Genomic DNA, 21,715 nt, shown 5'->3' on the forward strand with positions numbered 1-21,715 from the left:
CAAATTGAGTGGAAGAGCAAATTGTAATGAGGATGTGGAGAGTCTAGAGAGGGCTATAGTTGAGCTGGATGAGTGGGCAAAGGTCTGGCAGATGGAGTACAATGTTAGTAAGTGTGAGGTTATCTACTTTGGCAAGAAAAATAAGAGCTGAATATTATTTAAAGGGTGAAAAACTACAGCATGCTGTTGCGCAGAGGGATTTGGGAATGCTTGTGCATGAATCGCAAAAAGTTAGGTTGCAGGTGCAGCAGGTTATTAAGAGGGCAAATGGAATGTTGGCTTTCATCGCTAGAGGAATTGAATTTAGGAGTAGGGTGGTAATGTTGCAACTGTATAAGGTACTGGTGAGACTGCACCTGGAGTACTGTGTCCAGTTCTGGTCTCCATATTTGAGGAAGGATATACTGGCTTTGGAGACGGTCCAGAGGAGGTTTACTAGGTTGATCCCTGGGACGAAGGGGTTGAATTATGATGAAAGATTAAATCGTCTAGGATTGTATTCGCTCGAGTTCAGAAGAATGAGAGGAGATCTTATAGAAACATATAGGATTATGAAGGGTATGGATAGGATAGATGTAGCAAGGTTTTTTGAGGTGGCCGGGGAAACTAAAATGAGAGGACACAGTCTCAAGATTCGGGGGAGTAGATTTAGGACACATTGAATGGCAGAGCAGGCTCGATGGGCCATTTTTGGCCTACTCCTGTTCCTACTTCCTATGTTCCTATGTACACCAAACCCAAGCCTGCTAGGAGCAGACATGGGCACGCAACCCAATTTGTCATGCCATCTTCCAAAACAGATGTGTACAGCAATTCATTCTTCCCCTGCACAATTAAAGCATGGAATAATCTTCACCCGACCATACTCACAACCAGATCCAGTTCTTCAAATATCTCCTTAATCACACCCTCTCCCACCTCCAGTTTAAATTCCATACGGAATATTTTGGAGGATCAAGAACCAAGAACACACCATGACGCTTTCCCAATCATTGTAGGGGACTTCAACCAGGCCGACATCATGTTGTAACATTTACAAACCATTTCACAGTCAAAAGAATTTACCTTCCCATTTAATGACAATGTTATTTTCACCAAAAACTGAAATTCACTTCATTCCATACATTGCCTACCCCATCCTTTTCTTCTTCCTAGACCAAATTTTTTTTGCCTTTTCTCAAATATGATACAGGTCTTTTGATCTGAAACTTTATTCCGATTGCCACAGATGCTGAACTTTTCTGGCATTTTCGCAGGTTGCGTTTTGATTTTTGGATTTCCGGTATTTTTATCTTCAGCTTTTAAAATAATTTTATTCTTTGGCTTGGCTTCGCGGACGAAGATTAACGGAGGGGTAATGTCCACGTCAGCTGCAGGCTCGTTTGTGGCTGACAAGTCCGATGCGGGACAGGCAGACACGGTTGCAGCAGTTGCAAGGGAAAATTGGTTGGTTGGGGTTAGGTGTTGGGTTTTTCCTCCTTTGTCTTTTGTCAGTGAGGTGGGCTCTGCGGTCTTCTTCAAAGGAGGTTGCTGCCCGCCGAACTGTGAGGCGCCAAGATGTACAATTTGAGGTGATATCAGTCCACTGGCAGTGGTCAATGTGGCAGGCACCAAGAGATTTCTTTAGGGAGACCTCTTTGGTGCACCTCTGTCTCGGTGGCCAGTGGAGAGCTCTGCATATAGCACGATCTTGGGAAGGCGATGGTCCTCCATTCTGGAGACGTGACCTACCCAGCGCAGTTGGATCTTCAGCAGCATGGATTCGATGCTGTCGGCCTCTGCCATCTCGAGTACTTCGATGTTCGTGATGAAGTCGCTCCAATAAATGTTGAGGATGGAGCGGAGACAACGCTGGTGGAAGCGTTCTAGGAGCCGTAGGTGATGCCAGTAGAGGACCCATGATTCGGAGCGGAACAGGAGTGTGGGTATGACAACGGCTCTGTATACTCTAATCTTTGTGAGGTTTTTCAGTTGGTTGTTTTTCCAGACTCTTTTGTGTAGTCTTCCAAAGGCGCTATTTGCCTTGGCGAGTCTGTTGTCTATCTCGTTGTCGATTCTTGCATCTGAGGAAATGGTGCAGCTGAGATAGGTAAACTGGTTGACCGTTTTGAGTTTTGTTTTATCTCAATTTTATTAAGATGATGGCAAAAGCAGTAAACTAAGAGGGCTCACTAGTGACAGGTTTTAGTTTGGAATTTGAATGATATTTTATGTGAATATATCACTCTCCACGTTTTCGTATTGAAGTTAGCTGTTCCAACTCGGAGAATAGTTTTTTTGATCATTGTTCAATGGTAAAAAGCTTGTCAATGTTGCTACAGGCAAACTGAATGCAGAAACAAACTGAAGAGATCTGTCAAATTGCACAACACTGTCATAACTTGCCTACAAACTAGCTTATGGACTGTACCACACATCCAAATAGTGTAAAGTAAAATCCCTAGATATGGAAACATTGAAACTAACAGCACAGGAATAGGCTCTTAAGCCAATGACATAGGAATTGCTATATTTTTAATTATGATCATTTAAAATCACTTTTAAGTTAATTGGTGAACACTGAAATAAAGAAACAAAGTGTCTCAGACAAATGAACCTTTTTCTATTTTCATAGCATCTCTTGCAACTCGCAGCCAGTGAATTAATTTGAATTGTTGTAGAAATTGATTGGCAAGTAAAGAATGTAGGTTATTTTTGCTTTTGATTATTTTTTTAAAAAAGCAGATAAATGTTTTGATGTTGTCGATTGAGAGATGACTTTCTTGCTCTTTGAATAATATCGAGGCAATTTTTACATCAGTTTTAATATCTTCTTTGAGAGAAGGCATTCCCAAAAGTGCAATACTATTTCTGTGCTGGTTTAACTGGAATGTGACTTGAAGCCTTGACCTTTTGATCTGAGGTAGTTGTGCTACTGCTAAGCCAGAGTGGACACAACTGGCTGACAATGTTGTCTTTATCTCAAAGTGACTGCTTTGGTTTAAAAAAAGTGAAGACGACAGCACAGAAAACAGATCCTTCGGCTCTTCTTGTGTGCCAAACTATATCTTTTAAAGAAAAATCATGTGAAACAGCAAAGCAGACAACAAGATGTTTTATTGAAAATCATGTGGAGTATAAAAAAATTATATTTCCAATATTTGAATGAACAACTGTTAAAATAGCAGAGCAATGCCAATATCTCGATGTTGCGCACTTCTCTCCCTTTTTTCTGCAATGGTTTCAAGCCTTGCGTATTCTGTTTCCAGAACTAGATTGAAAATGTAATACTATGACACATGGAGTACTTGCGATTTCCTTCCAAGCAAAATGACTAAGACTTTCCGGGATCATCCCTAATTATGATGACTCCCAGCCCACATTAGTGAAAGAAATCCAATCATGCTCCATTACAACTTGTTTTCCAAGGAGTGGTGAAAATCTACATGAAGATTAAACACACAGACGACGTGTATAAAGATTCACCTCTGCTTAAAGAAAATTATATAAAAATGGAAAACCTGAAAACATTCAGAGCCTTCATCCCTGTGCTTCTTTTGGCCTATTCTGCATGCTGAAAGGTTGCATATCATTGGATCCTATATTGTTAAGTCAGCAATATCAGGATAGCTTCATGAATTTAACAGCTGTGGGATAGATTTCTTCTGACTTGGAAAACTAAACAGAAAATAAATTTTGGAGGCATTCAAATTTTAAAATATAACAATGCTCCCATAACCCCATCCCCAAAATTAATGTAAATCAACCAGATATACCAATAGGAACCTTATTTTGCTACTTAAATTGGCAACTCCCACCTGCAGTCTCAAACCTCCCTATTCCATGATCTATTTCCTTCCCAATTGCTGTCTAGCCACACCCTCCTATTCCATAACACATAAGCACCTCCTGTTGTCAGTCTGACATTTACATCAGTCTGTTGTTTTTCTCTCTTGTTCCCAGGCAGCTCTTTGATGAACAGCTTTAAGAAAAGAGTTTATTTCAACTGAACTCCTTCACTCCTGGAATTTCCTGAGTGTCCATATATTGGTTTACTGATGTGAGTTAACAGCTATTTCACCAGGTATTTTGATATTTTCACATTGGTTTAAAAAAGAACTTTGTAAATCCATGGTTAATTAATTGCTTTAGCTGCAGTTTTAGGGAAACTTCTGCAAAGTATCAATCTGTTGTACAGAGAAGTGACAAATGGAATTCAATGCACTGGAGTACATGAAAATTCATTTCCAAGGGCAAACAAAATAAAAATATACAGGTGACCCTCAAATCGTGGAAATTTGTCTTCAAGAATTCACAAAAGTTCTAAGATGAGTATTAAAAATTTGCTTTAAGAATGTCAGTTTTTATCAGTTCATATTTCTTGATGCATGCACAGCTGATGTGGCTTTGTGTTACAGAAATTCGTCATTTTTTGAGAGAGCAACTGTCTATAATGCTGGGGTCACTTGTATTCAACTCCTTGTAGGTTGCTGAGAGGGGTTTCCTTCTTCTGGCTATCCATCCCGTACGATGATGATGGTTCTTTTCAGTCAGTTTATGGGGTTTGATATGTGTGTCCTGGAGTGGTTGTACAGGCCAATCTTTGACAGGCCCTGCTCGCCACGTACTTGGCAGGTGACGCTTGGAGGGGCAACAGGGGTAGAACCTTTGTTGTGGTGCTTCCTGTGCCTTTTCTCTGTTGCCTTTGAGCTTTTTCTCATCAGCGTCCACACGTTTTCTGATGGGGTCCCTCCACTGCGAGCGATCTTGAGCCAGATCCTCCCATATTGATGGGGCAATGTCAGCTTTCTTGAGGCTCCTGTGCAGAACATCTTTGTACTGTAGTCGCTGGCCTCCTCGTTTTCTGGTACCACTGGATAGTTGGCCATACAAGATGTCCTTGGGCAGTCTTCTGTTAGGCATTCTGACCACTTGTTCTTCCCAGGGCAGATGGGCTGACATCACCAAGACTGAAACTGCTGGCATTCCGGCTCAATAAAGAACCTCGATATTGGAGACCTTGTATGTCATTAGCAAATATAGATTACTTGCACTCTACTGCTCTTCCAAATATTTAATATACAATTTAAAAAAACCATGGTATCCACTAGGTGATCTTCACCAGAGAATGACGCTATTGCGGTTAGTCAAGTTGACATAAGTGACTCTGATATGGGGACCATGTCTTGCATCCATATATAATGGCCATGTATACCTTGCACTTGATGGTCAACCTGATGTTCTGTGACCATGCCCAATCTTTCAGCTGACCAAAGGCAAAGCAGGCCTTTCTGGTTCTTGACTCAATCTTCACAGCTAGAGAAGCTGAGGCTGTTATTGTGCTGCCCAGGTGGCAAAACCTGTTGGCAGCATTGAGACGAGTGTCATCAATGAGGACAGTTGGTTCTTCGTAGCTTGAGTCATGGGCCGATGGGTACAAAACTCTTGTCTTTTTCAGGATGATTGTCAATCCATAGCTCCATCCACACTAAGTAGAGCTCTGATGTGAGAATCTGATTGCAATGGACTCTCTCAAAGTCAGAGTTCTCACTTTGTTTTCTTTGAGAAATAACATTTTGCTCAGATTGCAAGTTTCAACATGCTGCAGGCTCTATTGACTACCTCTTGCTTTGACTATGGTGCCTGTTAGCTCTGCCTTGTACTGGTCAGTTGGAGACCTGTGCATCATTTCAATGAATGCTTAGAATGCTGGCTGAATTGGAGATGCTTTTGTTCTTTGATAGTTTATTCTGCTTTGTGTGTTTTACCCACCATGGAATAAGGGCTGTCCACTGACTACAGGGCTCATGCCAATAGGAGTTCTGTGGTTTGTGTGCTCCAACTTCATAAAGAAAGAGCAATGTTGTTACAGATGTAATAGCAAGTTATCAGATGCTGAAGCAATGATTTGGCTGCTGGGCACACCCTGGAGGAATCCTATTGTACTGAGTGGCTGGAGGCATTCAGATTTATTGTCAGAATGCATGACATCACATACAGCCCTGAGATTCTTTCTCCTGCGGGCGAGGCCAAATTACCAATTATTGGTAGTCTAAAATTGACTCAAATAAATGTATACAAAATGCAATTTGTATAATTTCAACACAGGAGGATAAGTAGAAATTCTGCCTGGCCTGCACAAAAATAATCTCAAGGTCTTGTGTGATGTCATGTATGTACTCTGACAACACATTTGAACTTTGAAATGCTTGTTATCATTATTGGGAGCTGATGCTGGAGAAATAAAAGAAAATAGATAGCAACCAAGTCATTGTCTTTATACTAGGACAGCACATGATGAACTAATATTTGAGTAACCAGTCACTGTACTGACCATTCCCCAACCAGAACTCCTACAATTCTGTCTCACCATAATGGTACACAATACTCCAAGTATTATCTAGTACAATTGATTCACTGTTCTTAAACTCCACCCATTAGGAATAAAATGGGTGAACTCCCTAGCAATAAAGGCCAACAAGCACTTGCTGTGTCAATTATTAGCTTCACCTGCATGTTCACCTTATATTTCATGCACAAGAATACCTGGATCCCTCTGCATACAACTCCATTTGTCCTCTCTCTATTTGGATACTTTGCTTTTTAATTCCTCCTATGACATTGACCTGCACTTTAAATTAAACTTTCTACTTGCCAAGTTTTCACTCACTTGCTCAACTCATTTACCAGTTTATACTGTTAGATTCCAAATATCCTTGTGAGAGCTTGCTCTCTACCCATTGTTTGTCATTGGCAAATGTAGATAACTTTTACTCAACTGCTCCTCCAAATATTTCTCTCTCTTTTTGGCTTGGCTTCGCGGACGAAGATTTATGGAGGGGGTAAAAGTCCACGTCAGCTGCAGGCTCGTTTGTGGCTGACAAGTCCGATGCGGGACAGGCAGACACGGTTGCAGAGGCTGCAGGGGAAAAATGGTTGGTTGGGGTTGGGTGTTGGGTTTTTCCTCCTTTGCCTTTTGTCAGTGAGGTGGGCTCTGCGGTCTTCTTCAAAGGAGGTTGCTGCCCGCAAAACTGTGAGGCGCCAAGATGCATGGTTTGAGGCGATATCAGCCCGCTGGCGGTGGTCAATGTGGCAGGCACCAAGAGATTTCTTTAGGCAGTCCTTGTACCTTTTCTTTGGTGCACCTCTGTCACGGTGGCCAGTGGAGAGCTCGCCATATAACACGATCTTGGGAAGGCGATGGTCCTCCATTCTGGAGACGTGACCCACCCAGCGCAGCTGGATCTTCAGCAGCGTGGACTCGATGCTGTCGACCTCTGCCATCTCGAGTACTTCGACGTTAGGGATGAAAGCGCTCCAATGGATGTTGAGGATGGAGCGGAGACAACGCTGGTGGAAGCGTTCTAGGAGCCGTAGGTGATGCCGGTAGAGGACCCATGATTCGGAGCCGAACAGGAGTGTGGGTATGACAACGGCTCTGTATACGCTTATCTTTGTGAGGTTTTTCAGTTGGTTGTTTTTCCAGACTCTTTTGTGTAGTCTTCCAAAGGCGCTATTTGCCTTGGCGAGTCTGTTGTCTATCTCATTGTCGATTCTTGCATCTGATGATATGGTGCAGCCGAGATAGGTAAACTGGTTGACCGTTTTGAGTTTTGTGTGCCCGATGGAGATGTGGGGGGGCTGGTAGTCATGGTGGGGAGCTGGCTGATGGAGGACCTCAGTTTTCTTCAGGCTGACTTCCAGGCCAAACACTTTGGCTGTTTCCGCAAAGCAGGACGTCAAGCGCTGTAAAACCCCTCAGTATCCTGCACCAATGGAGATTGGTAGATGCAGGATAAGTGCATTTTTCGGTTACTTGAGATTGCGTATTGCGTGGATTGGCAAATTAATCACTAGGGGTACCATTTTAAAAGCTTTTATATTTTTTTTATCCTATTTATTTTTTGCAAATTTTTTTGCTAGTTGCTTGAAATCCAGATAACAGAGATTTAGATGGAAAATAGAACTTTGGGCATTATCTTAATTGCATTAATCTAGCCAGAAAATTATCTATTTTATAACTATTAAATCAAATTGGCTATTTTAACACAAATCCTGTGTGCTTTCAGATAAAAACCTTTGGTTCTTAATGTATTGCAATTTGTACTTGGTTTGGATTTGAATTTCTGCTTCATGCTTGTGCCTTGCATTTTATTCCTCTTTGGCCATGTTTTCATTTTCATTCATCTCTTTGCTACCTGATGCTACTGGTCTCTCATTTTTTTCTTTGTTTATTAGACATGAATTTCCCTCCATGTCTAGCTTAAAACCCTGTTTATAACTCTAATTGCATTTCAGCAGTGCTCAAATGTGACAACTCTTTATCCCAACTATATGTTTCTCTGTTCATTGAATCAGACATTTCTCTCACACCAATCTCTAGTCCCTGTGTAATGGTGTTAAGGATATTTTGCATACTTTCCCTGCAGACCAATGGATTCTCAACCTTTTTCTTTCCATTCACATACCACTTTAAGTATTCCCTATGCCATAGGTGCTCTGTGATTAGTAAGGGATTGCTTAAGGTGGTATGTGGGTGGAAAGAAAAAGTTTGAAAACCACTGTTTTAATCTTACTTAATTGACTCGTTATGTGCACAGTTACATAACTCCAAAGGAAATGGAACATTAAAGGAGCACTTACCTGTGTGAAGTTTGATGATTATTATTCGAGCAATGGGATTTGGTGAGTCATCGTGAGATCCCATCCGCGCATGCGTAGCCTTTCCATATAACCGTTTACAGCACGAAAACAGGCCATGTCGGCCCTTCAAGTCCGTACCGGTTCACTTGAACAACTCCACTAGCTCCTCTGCAAACTCCTGAGGAAGTAGAGGCTTTCTATTTATTTCAAAATATGTTTTAATTTGGCATTCAATAAACTCTCTAAATTCCTGCCTTTTAAGTAGCATGGAGTTTAATCTCCATCTATATGTTCTTGGTGGGATGTCCTCCTGTTCTATTGCTAATAACAGGGGTGAATGATCAGATAGCAATCTAGCTTTATATTCAGTTTTCCTAACTCTCTCTTGAATATGGGCCGACAACAAAAACATATTAATCCTTGAGTATGTTTTATGCCTACTCGAATAATATGAGTATTCCTTCCCTCTTGGGTGCTGCCTCCTCCATATATCCATAAGTTTCATTTCCTGCATTTATTTAACCATAAATTTGGCCACTTTATTCTTTTTGCTAGTCTTTTGTCCAGTTTTATCCAACATTGGATCCAAAATAAGGTTAAAATCCCCTCCTATCAATATATTCGCTAGCGTATCTACAATCTTCAAAAAAAATCTTGCATTAACTTTTGATCCTCTTCATTAGTTGCATATATATTGAGCAAATTCCAAAATTCTGAATATATCTGACACTTTATCATTACATACCTCCCTGCTGGATCTATTATTTCCTCCTCTATTTTGATTGGTACATTTTTATTAATTCATATAGCTACACCTCTAGCTTTTGAATTATATGATGCTTTTTCCTTTGCAGTCTGGAGGGGATAAGCCACTGAACTGAAATGAGCTAATTTAAATGAACCAACCATAACATGAACCTGTGAATTAACATATTTATTGCAACCAAAATACCTTTATCCATAAACAAGAAAAAGGAAGGAAGGAAGGGAGGGAGAGGTGGGCATGTTGACTCACCAACTCACATTGCTCAAATAATAATCATCAAACTTCACACAGGTAAGTGCTTGTTTAACTCTTCATTATTCTTCACAATGTACATTGGTTCGCCAACATGAGAGTTTGTAGCTCAGTAGCTTATCCCCTTTGAGTGGACCATAATCCAGAAATTATAATCAACAGATCATAATCAGTTCAATGTGTCCCCTTCCTGTGGCCTTATTCAATCTGCCGCATGTAGATTGGAAGCCATGAAACTCAGCCCTTTTGAATTTAAAGGTTTGTTGTGGAACATATTAAAGGTTCTCTCATTACTGCATCCTGCCTGGTGGAGGATATCCCATATAGGGACCTCGGCTCTATTGGCTACCGAGGTTGCCGCCACTCTAGTTGAATGGGACCCAAACTAAGAAATATCCACTCCACTCACTCTCATGACCTCCCACAACCATCTGGCTAATATCTGCAATGATGCGGTTTCTTATAGCATATAAAGAGGTATTTCTCATTTAGTCTGATATGTTTTGCACATACAACTTATGTATCTTTAAACAATCCAACACATAATCTTTCATCTTCTCCTTATGCATACAATGAAAATTCTGTCCCAATTCTTCTTTGCCTGTTAGGTCTGTAACTTGAATGCTTACACAGTCCTCCTCCCAACGGATATAGTCCATTTGAATGTGATATGAAATTTGTATCGTCTGGGCTGATGTCAAGGCCACCAACATTATCATCTTATAGGACAGGCTACGTAAATCCAAACTGGAAGTTGGTGACAGTAGCCTTAGATAGTCAAAAATAATCTTTATGCCCCAAATATTCTTATATCAGGGTACCGGAGGATGCAAGTGGAACACTCCTTTCATAAATATTTTAATCAGTGGGTGGTTCATCATCTCATGCTCAGAGTCCTGGAGAGTCAAGAAAGCAGCCAGTGCCCTCTTTGCTGTATTCACCACACACTGTAGCTGGCCCCCTGCACATAGAACATATTGGTTAGAAAACTCAGTACACCTCCGATAGAGGCTGACTGTTCATTCAGTCCGATTTGGGCACAGTACTTTTTCCTTTTCCCCACATAGGAAGCTTACTGTTTCTGAGTAGACTTTCTCCAAGATGCCCACAGGATGTCCAGAGTTCTAGGCTGCAGAGCGTTTATATCGATCCTCGCTCCCCAATCCTGCAACCTAACAGACTTAAGTGAGACAATAGATGAGATATCTTTGACACTGGTTGGATTAGCAGACCTCTGCTTTTTGTGAATACCTAAGGAGTACAGGACACCAACATTGAGAAGGCCAATTTGAGACTACCAGCAATCCTGAGGCACCGTCTTCTTGTATCTTATTCAGGTATTTAGTCACCCAGGCGAACAGAGGGAATGCATAAAAGTTATATTTTTACCTGTCTAGGGTAAAGGCATAATTGGCCTCACTTGGGGATCCACCAGCCACAACATGAACCTCGGAACCTGGGCATTAAGCCTGGATCTATCTCCGGCATGCCAAAGGTATCTGCTAGCAGTCTAAAATATTTCTTACCCAGAGTGGATTCAGTGCTATCATTGAATTTCTTGGACATCAGATCCGCCTGTATATTGATCCGACTCGGCAGGTAGGCGGCAGTAACCCAAATGTTCCTTTGAATGCACCAGTGCCAAGTCTCAATGGCTAATTTGAAGTATTATTATTGAGGTAGGCCACTGCTGAAGTGTCAACTTTCCTCGCACAGAAAGACGTTAGTGCTAGAAACCCCGCTAGCATTTCCAAATAATTGATGCCTGATCTACAGGCCTCCCTGAGCTCTATGTCCATCCATCTGCCCCTAGTAGAAACCTTTAGATCCGTGTCTCCCCAACCTTTGCCGCTGGTGTCTGACCTGATCTCCAGATCCACCTTTCTGAGCTCAATCCTCGCATAAGCCTGCGAGATAATGTCGATTCACCATACCAGGTTGGGTCTGGCCTAATTAGTTAGCCTGTCAAAATATCCCCTCTTCCTTAAGAGCTGATATTTTGTCCCTTTCCAGGAACCTATAATATAGTGGGCCATATTTGTACCGCTGGGAAAGCCGCCACCAGTTTCCCCATCAACCTGGTCACCTTTCTTATGGAGGGATGATACTCTGTCATGAGCCCTCTGCAGGTAGTCCTAATCTCTGCTGCTTTATCCTGTGGCAGGGTAACTTTCATGGCTTCTGTATCAATAATGAAGCTGAGGAATTTTAACCACTTGGTAGGCACCAACACTGATTTCTCGGGATGTATAAGAAACCACACGTGGCTCAATAATCTCGAGGTGGCTGCTATTACCCTTTTTGTTTCTTCAAACGATCTGCCCATGATAAGAGTATTATCAAGGTAACCCATTACCATGTGCCCCTCTTTCCTGAGCCTAGCAAACACCTGCTTCAGTAACTTGGTAAATGCCCTGGGTGCCGAGCTCAGCCCATTTGGCAAAGCCTTGTACTGCCATAGCTCTCCCTTCCAGGAAAATTTCAATAACTTCCTGTGCTTTGGGCAGATCACAACCGAATAATATGCGTCTTGCAAATCTATTGAGGCTATGTAATAGCCCTTATGTAACATAGGCATCACAGAATATATGTTATCCATTTTAAAATGCCTGTACAAAACATATTTGCTAAGATCCAATAGATCCAGTATCACTCTGGTACCGCCACTTCTTTTGGGTCATGTGAAGATGTTTGATACAAACTCATGTCTTTCATGGCTATAACGTTCAATAATGTTTTTCTTTTTTAATGCCATGATCTCAGCATTTTTGGTCTGGTATGTATGTATGTAGACCCTTCCTCCTTATCAAAGGGGGATTTCTGAGAATCACATTCGATTTTATACCCCTTCACTGTCTGCTGAATAGATGCATCAGTGGTAATATTACACCATCTATCATAGAATAGTGTTAATTGACTGCCAACTTTTAAAGCCTTGTAATTATCAAATGTACACAACTGTAATTGTGTAGCATTCACTTCCTCGACCCACCTAGACTGCGGGCTGGTGCATTCTGGGCCCATCTCTGCGAAGCACTTTGAGCAGGAAAATTCTACTGCCACTGTTTCCACAGAGAACATTGCCCTAAAAAAGACCTGCTGGCTGTTGCCACTTGGAGCGGGAAACCGCCTAGGATAACCTGCTTAAATTCCCCCACATACCTGCGATAGGGTGAAACATAACAGGTTCTCTTGCCTGTGTTCTCGAACCCCTGACTACACCAGCTGCTGCCTTCTGCTGCTTATTCAAATCTTTCACCTGTTTGCTGAGATCTTCATCAAATAGAAATTTTGTTACAGGGTTAAATGGTTTGCACAAATGAGCATATCTTACATTCTTGAAGGCATTCAATTCAAAGTTTGTATGGGATAACAGCCCCAGAACCTTTGAATGGAAAGCCCTGCAAAAGGTAGTGGGTATTGCTCAGTACTTCACAGGCAAAACTCTCCCCACCATCAAGAAAATCTACATGGAACACTGCTGTCAGAGAGCAGCAGTTATCATCAAGGAACTACACCACCTAGGACGTACTTTGTTCTCACTGCTGCCATCAGGAAGAAGTATCGGTGCCACAAGACTCACACCACCAGGTTCAGGAACAGCTGCTACCCCTCGGCCATCAGATTCCTCAACAACAAACTCAATCAGAGACCCATTGAAGGACTCTTAGTTTGCTCATTATTTATTATTCTATTTATTTTCTGTATTGCACAGTTTGCACTTCCTTCTTTGTTTACATTTCTCATTTGCATATGGATTTATTTTGAGTACAGTGAGCAATAAGCAGAAATTCTGCCTGGCCCACAGGAAAAAAACTGGGGGTTGTATGTGGTGTTATGTACTCTGACAATAAATCTGAACATTGAAAGGAGATTAGTATGTAGTATGTAATTGAAATTGCTCATGGGGTGGGTAAATTCATTGGGAAATTGGACTTGGCTGAAAACGGGGAAGAGTTACTTGACCTATGTTTATGGAAACATTACATTGTATACAAATAACATGATAATGCCTTTCCGTGTGAAAAAGGTGGTCTTAAACACATTTCTTCCCACTGCATTTAAATTTCACAGGAACATCTGTGAAGTGTATTTTGGATATTTAGGGTGTGGCCAGAATTCATGAGGATTTCAGATGTATGAAAGGATTTGAGATTTTGACTGATATTTCAGGAATATCATTTTAAGCAATTTTCTTTATTGAAAGCATTGAACAACACGATTGTGTTGTGTGCTTTCTATTGAGCGCTGTGTTTTCACTGGAGTAGGAAATCCTGCTTATAAGAATAAGCAGTTCATTTGGACAAACTTGTTTCTGACACCTTGTGCAGATAAGTTAAAGTGATCAACTTACAACTTTTTGCTGTTTAATCTTGCAAATTTGTATTCATATTCGAACATGTTGCTGACATTTTATAACCTTTTGCTTGTTTCTAGTGGAATCTTAATTGTTTCAGTTTAAATTTGCTCTTTACTTTTGAATATTAATCCATTTAGTCTTGATGAAAGGCTCAAGCCCAAAATGTTGGTTATACATCTTTATACATGCTATATAAAGTACACTGTTTGACCTGCTGAGTTTCTCCTGCATTTTATTTTTACTTCAACCATGGTAACTGCAGACTTTCATTTTTTAATCCCTTTAATCTACCTCAGTGGTTCTCAATCTTTCTTTCCACTCACACACCACTTTAAGTAATCCCTATGCCATCGGTGCTCTGTGATTAGTAAGGGATTGTTTAAGGTGGTATGTGAGTGGGAAGAGAAGGTTGAGAATCACTGATCTAGACCCAATTATTACTGAAATATTTTGCTTGAGAAAAATTGCAATTGGCCCATTTCCTTTGGCATTATGAAACCATGTACATAACGAGTCAATTAGGTACAATTAAGACCGTGGTTTTCAAAGTTTTTCTTTCCACCCACATGCCACCTTATGTAATCCCTTACTGAGCACAGAGCACCTATGGCATGGGGAATATTTAAAGTAGTATGTGAATGGAAAGAAAAGGGATGAGAACCACTGGTCTACTTACTTTATGAAGTTTCTATTGTGCCTGTTCCCTGATTCACTGACCAATGCACTTTTAATTCATTAGTTTTGCTTTGGAAAAGGAAATCAAATTTTATGGGCTCAAGAAGAAACACCATGACTATTCACAAGTATATAAAAACTAAAAATATATAGTTTTATGCAAACATATTATTGGATGCATTGGCAAATTTGATTGATAATTTGCATTTGTGCTGTTTCTTTGGTGACTTGAGTGTCCCAAATGAGACATTGCACTGCTGAGGTATGATCAGTAAAGTATCTTTTGGAATGTGGCATTTTTTTCTGCACTAACCAAGATCCCAGTAACAAGAGCATTACTTATTCTCAGTTTATTTATTTTAATAATGTGGGTCAATAGAGCAATAAGTAGCATTTTACTTGGGGCTTTCTACCCTGGGAGGTCAAATTGGACTCTGCACTCGAGTGGAAATGTGGTCCAAATACTTGACATTCAAGAAAATTTTGAATTGGTACATGGATGAGAGTGGTGTGGAGGGCTATGGTCCAGGTGCAGGTCATTGGGACTAGACAGAATAAAAGTTTGGCACATTCTAGACTAATATTACAATATATGTCAATAACTCGTTGTCATTTGCAGGCAGTTTACTCATGCAGTACAATGGGTGGGGCAACATCATTATGCATGTGCCACCTGCCAAAATGAAAAATCATAGGGGAATGAGAAAGGAAAAAAAGTATTTAAAATTATACCAACAACCTTTCTATTTCAACAATTGTATTAATAATGGCCCTTTAAATCTAGCTCAATGCTTTTCTCAGTGGAGTAACTGCACTAGGCTTGTCTAGACCCCAAGTCCAAAAGGATCTGCCTGAAAGGTTTGTGTTGGATCACGCCCATTAATATCTTGTCTCAATCCTGATTTATTAACTGATAGTTGCATGTAAAACTGGATTTTGCTTTTATATTGGTTGCTAGGATGCTCCCTGAAAAGCAAATGCCTGAATCTGTCTCAACCTGTGCAGGTGAAACTATGTTGTTTACTTCATTTTCCATTGAAAACTTCCCACCTGCACTAGATGAAACGTACACATTTGATGCAAAATATGAAAAAAACAATGTATTTTACAATAATATTTAGAAATATTATTTATTATCTAAATATACAAATGTATATTATAACTAATTGAATTAAATTAAGAGACAATAGAAGATATTCACATTGAGACTAACTTGTCTGGAGAATTGTCCTCTGAAGCAAAGTAGCAGATGCAAACCATTTTGTCTTCAATTTCTGATTGTCTTTGTTGTTCAGAGATGCTGTTACCTTATGGTTTTAATCCATTGGGTTTCATCTTGACTTTGGGGCTGTTTGTGTGGAATTAGCATGTTCTCATTGTAACAACTTGGATTTTAGCTGTGTTCGCTAACAATTTGCATCCAAATATGTTCAGTCGTGTAAACTACTCTTTGGTGTAGGTGAATGTCTTGACTCTGTATTCTCGCCTACCCCTAGTAACTTGTATCTACTGATACCTTAAAAATATTAAAAGATCTGTTTCACTATACTTTCTGAAAACCAATTCCAATGATTCCATCTTTTGCAAAGGAAATAAATTGTACATTATGTGAGCAACTCCTTAATTTTAAACAGCGACTTCTACTCCGAGAATCTCCCACAGGACGTTCTCCCATCCACTTTGTCAAAGCATTCGAGGATCTTGTGTGTTTCAACCAACTCACTTTTCACTCAGCAAATGCAAGCCAAGCCTGATCAAGTTTTTGTCATATGACTACCTGCCCATTCCAGGAACTGGTCCAATGAAACTTCTCTGAGTTGCATACTTCCTAAAATGAAGAGACCAATACGACATACAGCACATCAGATATGATACAATATAGCCATATGTCTAAAATATAACATTTCTGATGTGTTCATTTCTGTAAGCAAGAAAATTTACTTGGTTAGCTTTCATAATTTGTTATATCTGGACCACATCCTTTGTGAATCATACTACTGGAATATCTTGATATCTCTGCATTCTTTCACTCTTCAGATATAGAACCATAGGACACTACAGCACAGGTAAAAGACCCCTTTGGCACTTCTAGTCTGTGTTGAACCTTTTTTTGACCTGGCCCCACTGGTCTGTACCTAGTCCATAGTCTCCTATCCATGTACTTGTCCAAAATGGTTTTAAATGTTAAGATTGAGCCAACGTTCACCACTTCAGATAGCAGCTCATTCCATACTTCCACCACTTTCTGTGTGAAGAAGTTCCCCCTCGTGTTCCCACCTAAACTTTTCCCCTTTCACTCTTAACCCATGTCCTCTGGTTTGTATCTCACCTACCCTCAGTAGAAAAAACCTATCTGCATTTACTCTGTCTTTCCCCCTCATAATTTTAAATACCTCTATCAAATCTCCCCTTCATCTTCTATGCTCCAGGGAATAAAGTCCTAACCTCCTTAACCTTTCTGTGTAATTCAGTTCCTGAAGTCCAGGCAACATCTTTCTATCTTATTGATATCTTCCCTGTAGTTAGATGTCCAAAACTGCACACAGTACTCAAATTTAGCCTCAGTCTTATTTAAACTTTACCATAACATCTCAGTTCCTATACTCAATACTTCAATTTATGAAGGCCATTATGCAAAAGCTTTTTTTTACATCCCTATTCACCCGTGACACCACTTTCAAGGAATTGTATAACTGTATTCCAAGATCCTTCTGTTCTACCACATTCCACAATGCCCTACTATTCACCGTGTGTGTCCTTTCTTGGTTTGCACTTCCAAATTGCAACACCTTACACTTGACTGCATTAAATTCCATCTACCATTTTTCCAGCTGGCCCAGATCCCTCTGCAAGCTTTGAAAACCTTCTTTGCTGTCCACAATGCCTCCAATCTTAGTGTCATCGGAAAACCTGATGATCCAATTTACCATATTATCATCCTGATCATTGATATAGATAACAAACAACAATGGCCCCAGAGGTACACCAGTAATCAAAGGTCACCAGTCTGAGAAGTAATCATCCACCACTACTCTCTGGCTTCTTCTATTCTGCCATTTTTGAATTCAATTTACTCCTTCATCATGAATACCTAGCGTTTGAATCTTCTTGACTAATCTCCCATGTGCGACCTTGTCAAAGGCTTTACTAAAGTCTATATAGACAACATCCATAGCCATTCCTTCATCAACTTTCCTGGTAACCTCCTCAAAAAACTTAATAAGATTGGTTAAACATGACCTACCACACACAATGCCATATTAACTGTCCCAAATCAGTTTCTGGCTATTGTAAGGTAAAACATCATGAGATGGGAATGTGTAGGGAATTACCCTGTACAGGGCAGTAACAAGAAGGGGAGGTGTCCTTGTACTCCTGTTAGGTAAAACATCATGAGATGGGAATGTACAGGGCTGTAACAAGATGTGAATGCATCCTTGTACTTACAAGATAAGAGAGACATTGATGGATTGAGAGGCAGGAAGCTAGCAGGGAAAGGATAGCAACAGTTTTAGTCATTGGACAAGTAATGATATGATGATGTTCTAAGCACATATCCAAGGGTATAAAAAATCACCATTTTGCTGATAACGGCAGAATGCATTCTCCGACTAACATGTTTAGTCGCAAGTGTTACAATCCGGTAATAAAGAACAAAGAACCCTGATTTCGACTCAGCCTGGTGTTTGTCTCACTCATTCATGAACAAAGCAGACCTAACACTATCTAAATAGTTGTATTATCCGATCTCTTTGAACACCTTCTAATGATTTACCTACTACTGCCATCAGGCTTACAGGCCTATCATTTCCAGGATTACATTTGAAGCCTTTTTTAAATAACAGAACAACATGAGCTGCCTTCAGTCCTTCGGCACCATACCCGTGTCTAAGGACACTTTAATTATTTTTGCCAAAACCCCTGAAATTTCTAAACTAGCCTCCCTCAAGGTCTGAGGGAATATCTTGTCAGGCCTTGGGGATTTATCCACCCTTGTTTTCTTTAAGACACTTCCTCCTCTTTAATCTGTATCGGTTCCATGACCTCACTGATAGTTTTCCTTACTTCCCATGTTTGTGCCGGTTTCCTGAGTGAATACTGATTTAAAAAAAAAACACATTTAAGATCTCCCCCAAGTGTTTTGGCTCTGTACAATGTTGACCACTCTGATCTTCAAGAGGACCAGTTTTGTCCTGTACTATCCTTTTGCTCTTGACATACTTGTAGAAGCTCTAAGGATTTTCCTTCACATTGTCAGTCTATTTTTTTGCCTTCCTGATTTATATTTTGAGGTTTTTCTTGCATTTTTATACTCCTCAAGTACCTAATTTTCTCCATGTTGCCTATATTTTCTATACACCTCTCTCTTCTGAACCAGATTTCCTAATACCCCTCGAAAACCAAGGTTCTCTATACCTGCTATCCTTCCCTTAAATATGGACAGGAACATTCAAACTCTGTACTCTCAAAATTTCATCTTTGAAGGTCCTCCACTTACCTTGCACATCCTTGCTTGAAAAGAAATTATTCCAATCCATACATTCCAGATCCTTGGTTCATTTCCTCAAAATTAACCTTTTTCCAATTTAGAATTTCAACCCAAGGCCCGGACCTATCCTATTTCATAATTAGCTTGAAACTAATGGCATTATGATCACTGGATCCAAAATGTTCCCCTACACCTACTTCTGTCACCTCTCCTGTCTCATTCCCTAAAACAAGATCCAATATTGCACTCTCTCTATTTGGTTCCTCAATATATTGATTTAGAAAACTTTCCTGAACACATTTGAACTTCAAGCCATCCAGCCCTTTTACAATACAGACAGTATGTAGAAAATTAAAATCCCCCACTATCTCAGCTGTTTCCTGCAGCTGACTATTGTGTGGTCTATAATACAACTGCATGAGTCTGGTCATACCTTTCCCATTCCTCATCTCCACCCATAAAGCCCTCTGGTTTGTAATTCCTGAGCTTAGCTGTGATATTTTTCCTGACAAGCAATGCCACTCCTCCCCTTTTCAACCCCCCCATTCCATAGCATGCAAAGCAATGGAAGCCCAGAACATTGAGCTGCCAGCCCTGCCCCTCCTATATCAAAGTCTTACTAACAGCAATAATGTCTTATTCAATGTGCCAATCTACACTCTAATCTCGTCTGCCTTTCCTGCAATACTCCTTGCATTGAAACAAATGCACTTTAGTAAATTTTCATCACGTGCAACCCGTTGACTTCTAACAGTGCATGCAATTTTCACATCATCTTTTCCCTCCACTTTTCTATCTGCTCTGGCAACTCTGGTTCCCATCCCTCTCCAAATCTATTTTTAGCCCAGCAGAGCATCACTAGCAAACCTTCCCACAGGGATATTAGTCCTCATCCGGTTCAGATGCAAACCATTCAGTCAGAACAGGTCCCACCTTCCCTGGAAGAGAGCCAGAAACCTGAAGCTCTGCCTCATGTACTAGGTCTTTAGCCTCATGCACCAGGTCTGTAGCCACATGTTAACCTGCATTATCCTCCTATTTCTAACTCACTAGCCCGTGGCATGGGTAGCAATCCTGAGATCGCAATCTGGAGGTCCTGTTCTTCATTCTAGCACCTAATTCTCTGAACTCTCCTTGCATGACCTCCTCAACTTTCTTTCCCATGTCGTTGGTTCCTAAATGAATCATGATATCTAGCTGCTCACCCTCCCTCCTGAGAATGAGGTGAATTTTATCTGAGATATCTCAGACCCTGGCACCAGGGAGGGAACATACCATCCAGGATACTCGATCTCTTCCACAGAACCTCTTATCTATCCCCCTAACTATGGAATCCTCCAACTCTGCAGCTTGCCTCTTCTCCTCCCTTCCCTTCCCTTCTTAGCCACAGGACCAGACTCCGTGTCAGAGACCTGAACTCCACGCCTTGTGCCTGGTAGTTTGTCCCCCCTCAACATTATCCAAAATGGTGTATATACTGTATGTGCTTGTTTTAATCCTCCTAATATAGAAAAATTCACATTTCCCACATTATACTTTAATTACCAGGCTCTTTCCCATTCACTTAAGGCTTCATGGAGTTCTCTTCACAACTTAGTTTCCACCTTATCCTCCAACCATATTATGCCATATGGCAGTTGGAGAGAGGTGTGCTGTGGTTGGTAAGGAGTTAACTAAGGTGGTATGAGAGTAGGGGCAAAAAGGTTGAGAACTACTGATATAAACTGTAAAAAGTTAAACACATCGCTGATCTCTGTGGCACACCACTCACTACATCTTGTCAGGCAGGAAAAGACCTGTTTATACATGCTGTTTTCTACGAGTCAGACAATCTTCTATCCACATTGTTATGTTGCCTTTATTTTTTTAAATTTTGGTAACCTTTGATATGGTACTTTCTGTTCATCTTAATCTCTTTGATTTCTGGGCATGAGACAGCTGTGCAGGCAAACAAACAGATGGGGGCACAGCTATTATCACTTCCATCAAGGTGAGTGGAATCTGAGCAATTCTTCAGTATGTGAAGCAGCCACTGCTCGTACCCAGCTCACACTCTCATATCATGATGCTTCCCTGAAGCCCCACACCTCAGTTCAGAGTGGCTGACTGCTTAATGCAAGCTCTCATCGGTACCTGCTGCACATTACCTCACTCTATACGGTGCCTTATCCTGCTAAGATTACCATTTCATTGTTACGAGAATACCCGGGAGGGGCCTAGGTTAGCAATAAGCAGCCTGAATGCAAACGGGGTATTGGACATTGTGAGTGTTCGACTCCAGGATTGAGCTACTATTTAAAAAGTTGGTAATCTGTCGGCTAGCTCTCGGCTGAGATCATTGGAACAAGAGAAGGGTTTTTTAATTAAATCAGCAACACTCTAATTCTATCTTCCTGCTCCTTTGCTTCCTCCTCACCATCTCTTTCCTTCCCCACATCATTTGTCTCTATTCTAGGCTTTCTCAAGAAAGTCATTCTTTTCATCATTCTCTGAAGCAGAAATGAACTGGCCTGTAGTGTTTCGAGCCCAAAGGACCCCAAAACCCAGCAGC

The 21,715-nt window shown here is 40.7% G+C and overlaps 1 protein-coding gene across 7 annotated transcripts in view; it reads left to right on the forward strand.

Moving 5' to 3' along the window:
• Window positions 1-21,715, forward strand: part of lnx1 (ligand of numb-protein X 1) — a 282,074-nt gene that overhangs the window by 69,145 nt on the left and 191,214 nt on the right. For 4 of the 7 annotated variants that reach the window (XM_069924659.1, XM_069924660.1, XM_069924661.1 and 1 more), the window contains one exon: window positions 3,943-4,063. The exons of 2 other annotated variants lie outside the window; for them this stretch is intronic. The gene's annotated coding sequence lies outside the window, so the exon portion shown is untranslated. The remainder of the gene's footprint in view (window positions 1-3,942; window positions 4,064-21,715) is intronic. One more of the 7 variants, XM_069924662.1, reaches the window with a different exon arrangement.

This window comes from Narcine bancroftii, chromosome 3, assembly GCF_036971445.1.
Source record: "Narcine bancroftii isolate sNarBan1 chromosome 3, sNarBan1.hap1, whole genome shotgun sequence".
In the NCBI taxonomy this organism is placed as follows: Eukaryota; Metazoa; Chordata; class Chondrichthyes; order Torpediniformes; family Narcinidae; genus Narcine; species Narcine bancroftii.